Consider the following 8,182-nt stretch of genomic DNA (forward strand, 5'->3'; position numbering starts at 1 on the left):
GATCGCTCTAGCCTTGAAACAGTGTTCTTCGGGTTTCTCTGGAGTGCCATCAAGGAAATCAAGACTCCTTTCATGTGTGATGTGCAACACGGAATTGCGCTGCACGCAGTGCATGGTAATCGGGCCTCATCTCCCGGCGAGTGTGAAGTCCCATGGTTTTTCTCGAGTTGCGGCGGGAACCTGGGGTATATTCTCGAGTTACAACGGGAATGGCCCTTCCAGACACGTGTGTGTTCAGCGACGTCAGGATTCCTGCCTAGTTGCGAGGGACAACTCGGGATTCTCCTCGAGGCTTGGCAGGGCAATTGGGACGCCTCTCCAGCTGAGGCGGGAGACCAAGGATCCCTTTCCACGTGCCACAGGAATCCTGGGACTCCTATCAAGGTTCACGAGGAGTCAGGCATCGTCTCCTTTGGAGGCACTGATCTCCACGTACCTCTGGAGTTTTCAAAGGATGTGAGGCCTCCGGTCGCCATGAGGTGGGGAACTAGGTCTTTCTCTGTGGTCTCGACAGGGGATTCAGACATCCTTTCGTTTTGGGAGATGCAAGACGAGCCTGCATTCAAGTCACTGCAGGGATATCCGGCCTTATTTCGAGTCAGGGCATCGCGGTGTCCATTCCACTTGAGGCCGCAAACTCAGGGTCCCTCTCACATAGCTAGAGCGGAGAGAAGCCTCCTCTTGAGGTGCTTGTGGTAAGGTTGTATTCCTCTGGAGTCGAAGCCAGGGACTAACCTCTCATCTCGAGTTGATTTTTGGTCCACGGAGCACTTTCGTGTTGCTACAGTGACCTCAGGATCCCTCTAGCCTTGAAACAGTGTTCTTGGGGTTTCTCTGGAGTGCCATCAAGGAAATCAAGACTCCTTTCATGTGTGATGTGCAACACGGAATTGCTCTGCACGCAGTGCAGGGGAATCGGGCCTCATCTCGCGGCGAGGGGGAAGTTTCATGGTTTTTCTCGAGTTGCGTCGGGAACCTGGGGTATATTCTCGAGTTACGACGGGGAAGGCCCTTCCAGCCACGTGTTTGTTCAGCGACGTCAGGACTCCTGCCTAGTTGCGAGGGACAACTCGGGTTCTCCTCGAGGCTTGGCAGGGCAATTGGGACGCCTCTCCAGCTGAGGCGGGAGACAAAGGATCCCTTTCCACGTGCCACAGGAATCCTGGGACTCCTATCAAGTTTCACGAGGAGTCAGGCATCGTCTCCTTTGGAGGCACTGATCTCCACGTACCTCTGGAGTTTTCAAAGGATGTGAGGCCTCCGGTCGCGATGAGGTGGGGAACTAGGCTTTTCTCTGTGGTCTCCACAGGGGATTCAGACATCCTTTCGTCTTGGGAGATGCAAGACGAGCATGCATTCAAGTCACTGCAGGGATATCCGGCCTTATTTCGAGTCAGGGCATCGCAATGTCCATTCCACTTGAGGCCGCAAACTCAGGGTCCCTCTCACATAGCTAGAGCTGAGAGAAGCCTCCTCTTGAGGTGCTTGTGGTAAGGTTGTATTCCTCTGGAGTCGAAGCCAGGGACTAACCTCTCATCTCGAGTTGATTTTTGGTCCACGGAGCTCTTTCGTGTTGCTACAGTGACCTCAGGATCGCTCTAGCCTTGAAACAGTGTTCTTGGGGTTTCTCTGGAGTGCCATCAAGGAAATCAAGACTCCTTTAATGTGTGATGTGCAACACGGAATTGCTCTGCACGCAGTGCAGGGGAATCGGGCCTCATCTCGCGGCGAGGGGGAAGTCTCATGGTTTTTCTCGAGTTGCGGCGGGAATCTGGGGTATATTCTCGAGTTACAACGGGGATGGCCCTTCCAGCCACGTGTTTGTTCAGCGACGTCAGGACTCCTGCCTAGTTGCGAGGGACAACTCGGGATTCTCCTCGAGGCTTGGCAGGGCAATTGGGACGCTTCACCAGCTGAGACGGAAGACCAAGGGTCCCTTTCCTCGTGCCACAGGAATCCTGGGACTCCTATGAAGTTTCACAAGGAGTCAGGCATCGTGTCCTTTGGAGGCACTGATCTCCGCGTACCTCTGGAGTTTCAAAGGATGTGAGGCCTCCGGTCGCGATGAGGTGGGGAACTAGGTCTTTCTCTGTGGTCTCCACAGGGGATGCAGACATCCTTTCGTCTTGGGAGATGCAAGACGAGCCTGCATTCAAGTCACTGCAGGGATATCCGGCCTTATTTCGAGTCAGGGCATCGCGGTGTCCATTCCACTTGAGGCCGCAAACTCAGGGTCCCTCTCACATACCTAGAGCTGAGAGAAGCCTCCTCTTGAGGTGCTTGTGGTAAGGTGGTATTCCTCTGGAGTCGAAGCCAGGGACTAACCTCTCATCTCGAGTTGATTTTGGGTCCACGGAGCTCTTTCGTGTGGCTCCAGTGACCTCAGGATCCCTCTAGGCTTGAAACAGTGTTCTTGGGGTTTCTCTGGAGTGCCATCAAGGAAATCAAGACTCCTTTCATGTGTGATGTGCAACCCGGAATTGCTCTGCACGCAGTGCAGGGGAATCGGGCCTCATCTCGCGGCGAGGGGGAAGTCTCATGGTTTTTCTCGAGTTGCGGCGGGAACCTGGGGTATATTCTCGAGTTACGAGGGGGATGGCCCGTCCACCCACGTGTTTGTTCAGCGACCTCAGGACTCCTGCCTAGTTGCGAGGGACAACTCGAAATTCTCCTCGAGGCTTGGCAGGGCAATTGGGACCCCTCTCCAGGTGCGGCGGTAGGCCAAGGGTCCCTTTCCACGTGCCACAGGAATCCTGGGACTCCTATCAAGTTTCACGAGGAGTCAGGCATCGTTTCCTTTGGAGGCACTGATCTCCGCGTACCTCTGGAGTTTTCAAAGGATGTGAGGCCTCCGGTCGCCATGAGGGGGGAACTAGGTCTTTCTCTGTGGTCTCCACAGGGTATTCAGACATCCTTTCGTCTTGGGAGATGCAAGACGAGCCTGCATTCAAGTCACTGCAGGGATATCCGGCCTTATTTCGTGTCAGGGCATCGCAGTGTCCATTCCACTTGAGGCCGCAAACTCAGGGTCCCTCTCACATACCTAGAGCTGAGAGAAGCCTCCCCTTGAGGTGCTTGTGGTAAGGTGGTATTCCTCTGGAGTCGAAGCCAGGGACTAACCTCTCATCTCGAGTTGATTTTTGGGCCACGGAGCTCTTTCGTGTTGCTACAGTGACCTCAGGATCCCTCTAGCCTTGAAACAGTGTTCTTGGGGTTTCTCTGGAGTGCCATCAAGGAAATCAAGGCTCCTTTCACGTGTGATGTGCAACACAGAATTGCTCTGCACGCAGTGCAGGAGAATCGGGCCTCATCTCGCGGCGAGGGGGAAGTCTCATGGTTTTTCTCGAGTTGCGGCGGGAACCTGGGGTATATTCTCGAGTTACGACGGGGATGGCCCTTCCACCCCCGTGTTTGTTCAGCGACGTCAGGACTCCTGCCTAGTTGCGAGGGACAACTCGGGATTCTCCTCGAGGCTTGGCAGGGCAATTGGGACGCCTCTCCAGGTGAGGCGGGAGACCAAGGGTCCCTTTCCACGTGCCACAGGAATCCTGGGACTCCTATCAAGTTTCACGAGGAGTCAGGCATCGTCTCCTTTGGAGGCACTGATCTCCACGTACCTCTGGAGTTTTCAAAGGATTTGAGGCCTCCGGTCGCGATGAGGTGGGGAACTAGGCTTTTCTCTGTGGTCTCCACAGGGGATTCAGACATCCTTTCGTCTTGGGAGATGCAAGACGAGCCTGCATTCAAGTCACTGCAGGGATATCCGGCCTTATTTCGAGTCAGGGCATCGCAGTGTCGATTCCACTTGAGGCCGCAAACTCAGGGTCCCTCTCACATAGCTAGAGCTGAGAGAAGCCTCCTCTTGAGGTGCTTGTGGTAAGGTTGTATTCCTCTGGAGTCGAAGCCAGGGACTAACCTCTCATCTCGAGTTGATTTTTGGTCCACGGAGCTCTTTCGTGTTGCTACAGTGACCTCAGGATCGCTCTAGCCTTAAAACAGTGTTCTTGGGGTTTCTCTGGAGTGCCATCAAGGAAATCAAGGCTCCTTTCATGTGTGATGTGCAACACGGAATTGCTCTGCACGCAGTGCATGGTAATCGGGCCTCATCTCGCGGCGAGGGGGAAGTCTCATGGTTTTTCTCGAGTTGCGGCGGGAACCTGGGGTATATTCTCGAGTTACAACGGGGATGGCCCTTCCAGCCACGTGTTTGTTCAGCGACGTCAGGACTCCTGCCTAGTTGCGAGGGACAACTCGGGATTCTCCTCGAGGCATGGCAGGGCAATTGGGACACTTCACCAGCTGAGGCGGAAGACCAAGCGTCCCTTTCCTCGTGCCAAAGGAATCCTGGGACTCCTATGAAGTTTCACGAGGAGTCAGGCATCGTGTCCTTTGGAGGCACTGATCTCCGCGTACCTCTGGAGTTTCAAAGGATGTGAGGCCTCCGGTCGCGATGAGGTGGGGAACTAGGTCTTTCTCTGTGGTCTCCACAGGGGATGCAGACATCCTTTCGTCTTGGGAGATGCAAGACGAGCCTGCATTCAAGTCACTGCAGGGATATCCGGCCTTATTTCGCGTCAGGGCATCGCGGTGTCCATTCCACTTGAGGCCGCAAACTCAGGGTCCCTCTCACATAGCTAGAGCTGAGAGAAGCCTCCTCTTGAGGTGCTTGTGGTAAGGTGGTATTCCTCTGGAGTCGAAGCCAGGGACTAACCTCTCATCTCGAGTTGATTTTTGGTCCACGGAGCTCTTTCGTGTGGCTACAGTGACGTCAGGATCCCTCTAGCCTTGAAACAGTGTTCTTGGGGTTTCTCTGGAGTGCCATCAAGGAAATCAAGACTCCTTTCATTTGTGATGTGCAACCCGGAATTGCTCTGCACGCAGAGCAGGGGAATCGGGCCTCATCTCGCGGCGAGGGGGAAGTCTCAGGGTTTTTCTCGAGTTGCGGCGGGAACCTGGGGTATATTCTCGAGTTACGACGGAGATGGCCCTTCCCCCCACGTGTTTGTTCAGCGACGTCAGGACTCCTGCCTAGTTGCGAGGGACAACTCGGGATTCTCCTCGAGGCTTGGCAGGGCAATTGGGACGCCTCTCCAGCTGAGGCGGAAGACCAAGGGTCCCTTTCCACGTGCCGCAGGAATCCTGGGACTCCTATCAAGTTTCACGAGGAGTCAGGCATCGTCTCCTTTGGAGGCACTGATCTCCACGTACCTCTGGAGTTTTCAAAGGATGTGAGGCATCCGGTCGCGATGAGGTGGGGAACTAGGTCTTTCTCTGTGGTCTCCACAGGGGATTCAGAAATCCTTTCGTCTTGGGAGATGCAAGACGAGCCTTCATTCAAGTCACTGCAGGGATATCCGGCCTTATTTCGAGTCAGGGCATCGCAATGTCCATTCCACTTGAGGCCGCAAACTCAGGGTCCCTCTCACATACCTAGAGCTGAGAGAAGCCTCCTCTTGAGGTGCTGGTGGTAAGGTGGTATTCCTCTGGAGTCGAAGCCAGGGACTAACCTCTCATCTCGAGTTGATTTTTGGTCCACGGAGCTCTTTCGTGTTGCTACAGTGACCTCAGGATCGCTCTAGCCTTGAAACAGTGTTCTTGGGTTTTCTCTGGAGTGCCATCAAGGAAATCAAGGCTCCTTTCATGTGTGATGTGCAACACGGAATTGCTCTGCACGCAGTGCAGGGGAATCGGGCCTCATCTCGCGGCGAGGGGGAAGTCTCATGGTTTTTCTCGAGTTGCGGCGGGAACCTGAGGTATATTCTCGAGTTACGACGGGAATGGTCCTTCCACCCACGTTTTTGTTCAGCGACGTCAGGACCCCTGCCTAGTTGCGAGGGACAACTCGGGATTCTCCTCGAGGCTTGGCAGAACAATTGGGCCGCCTCTCCAGCTGAGGCGGGAGACCAAGAGTCCCTTTCCACGTGCCGCAGGAATCCTGGGACTCCTATCAAGTTTCACGAGGAGTCAGGCATCGTCTCTTTTGGAGGCACTGATCTCCGCGTACCTCTGGAGTTTTCAAAGGATGTGAGGCCTCCGGTCGCCATGAGGTGGGGAACTATGTCTTTCTCTGTGGTCTCCACAGGGGATTCAGACATCCTTTCGTCTTGGGAGATGCAAGACGAGCCTGCATTCAAGTCACTGCAGGGATATCCGGCCTTATTTCGAGTCAGGGCATCGCGGTGTCCATTCCACTTGAGATCGCAAACTCAGGGTCCCTCTCACATACCTAAAGCTGAGAGAAGCCTCCTCTTGAGGTGCTTGTGGTAAGGTGGTATTCCTCTGGAGTCAAAGCCAGGGACTAACCTCTCAACTCGAGTTGATTTTTGGTCCACGGAGCACTTTCGTGGGGCTACAGTGACCTCAGGATCCCTCTAGCCTTGAAACAGTGTTCTTGGGGTTTCTCTGGAGTGCCATTAAGGAAATCAAGGCTCCTTTCATGTTTGATGTGCAACACGGAATTGCTCTGCACGCAGTCCAGGGGAATCGGGCCTCATCTCGCGGCGAGGGGGAAGTCTCATGGTTTTTTTCGAGTTGTGGCGGGAACCTGGGGTATATTCTCGAGTTACGACGGGGATGGCCCGTCCACCCACGTGTTTGTTCAGCGACGTCAGGACTCCTGCCTAGTTGCGAGGGACAACTCGGGATTCTCCTCGAGGCTTGGCAGGGCAATTGGGACCCCTCTCCAGGTGAGGCGGTAGGCCAAGGGTCCCTTTCCACGTGCCACAGGAATCCTGGGACTCCTATCAAGTTTCACGAGGAGTCAGGCATCGTCTCCTTTGGAGGCACTGATCTCCGCGTACCTCTGGAGTTTTCAAAGGATGTGAGGCCTCCGGTCGCCATGAGGGGGGAACTAGGTCTTTCTCTGTGGTCTCCACAGGGAATGCAGACATCCTTTCGTCTTGGGAGATGCAAGACAAGCCTGCATTCAAATCACTGCAGGGATATCCGGCCTTATTTCGCATCAGGGCATCGCAGTGTCGATTCCACTTGAGGCCGCAAAATCAGGGTCCCTCTCACATACCTAGAGCTGAGAGATGCCTCCTCTTGAGGTGCTTGTGGTAAGGTGGTATTCCTCTGGAGTAGAAGCCAGGGACTAACCTCTCATCTCGAGTTGATTTTTGGTCCACGGAGCTCTTTCGTGTTGCTTCAGTGACCTCAGGATCGCTCTAGCCTTAAAACAGTGTTCTTGGGGATTCTCGGGAGTGCCATCAAGGAAATCAAGACTCCTTTCACGTGTGATGTGCAACACAGAATTGCTCTGCACGCAGTGCAGGAGAATCGGGCCTCATCTCGCGGCGAGGGGGAAGTCTCATGGTTTTTCTCGAGTTGCGGCGGGAACCTGGGGTATATTCTCGAGTTACGACGGGGATGGCCCTTCCACCCACGTGTTTGTTCAGCGACGTCAGGACTCCTGCCTAGTTGCGAGGGACAACTCGGGATTCTCCTCGAGGCTTGGCAGGGCAATTGGGACGCCTCTCCACCTGAGGCGGGAGACCAAGGGTCCCTTTCCACGTGCCACAGGAATCCTGGGACTCCTATCAAGTTTCACGAGGAGTCAGGCATCGTCTCCTTTGGAGGCACTGATCTCCACGTACCTCTGGAGTTTTCAAAGGATTTGAGGCCTCCGGTCGCGATGAGGTGTGGAACTAGGCTTTTCTCTGTGGTCTCCACAGGGGATTCAGACATCCTTTCGTCTTGGGAGATGCAAGACGAGCCTGCATTCAAGTCACTGCAGGGATATCCGGCCTTATTTCGAGTCAGGGCATCGCAATGTCCATTCCACCTGAGGCCGCAAACTCAGGGTCCCTCTCACATACCTAGAGCTGAGAGAAGCCTCCTCTTGAGGTGCTTGTGGTAAGGTGGTATTCCTCTGGAGTCGAAGCCAGGGACTAACCTCTCATCTCGAGTTGATTTTTGGTCCACGGAGCTCTTTCGTGTTGCTACAGTGACCTCAGGATCGCTCTAGCCTTAAAACAGTGTTCTTGGGGTTTCTCTGGAGTGCCATCAAGGAAATCAAGACTCCTTTCATGTGTGATGTGCAACACGGAATTGCTCTGCACGCAGTGCAGGGGAATCGGGCCTCATCTCGCAGCGAGGGGGAAGTCTCAAGGTTTTTCTCGAGTTGCGGCGGGAACCTGGGGTATATTCTCGAGTTACGACGGGGATGGCCCTTCCCCCCACG

This window comes from Cervus elaphus, chromosome 32, assembly GCF_910594005.1.
Source record: "Cervus elaphus chromosome 32, mCerEla1.1, whole genome shotgun sequence".
NCBI classification, from domain to species: domain Eukaryota; kingdom Metazoa; phylum Chordata; class Mammalia; order Artiodactyla; family Cervidae; genus Cervus; species Cervus elaphus.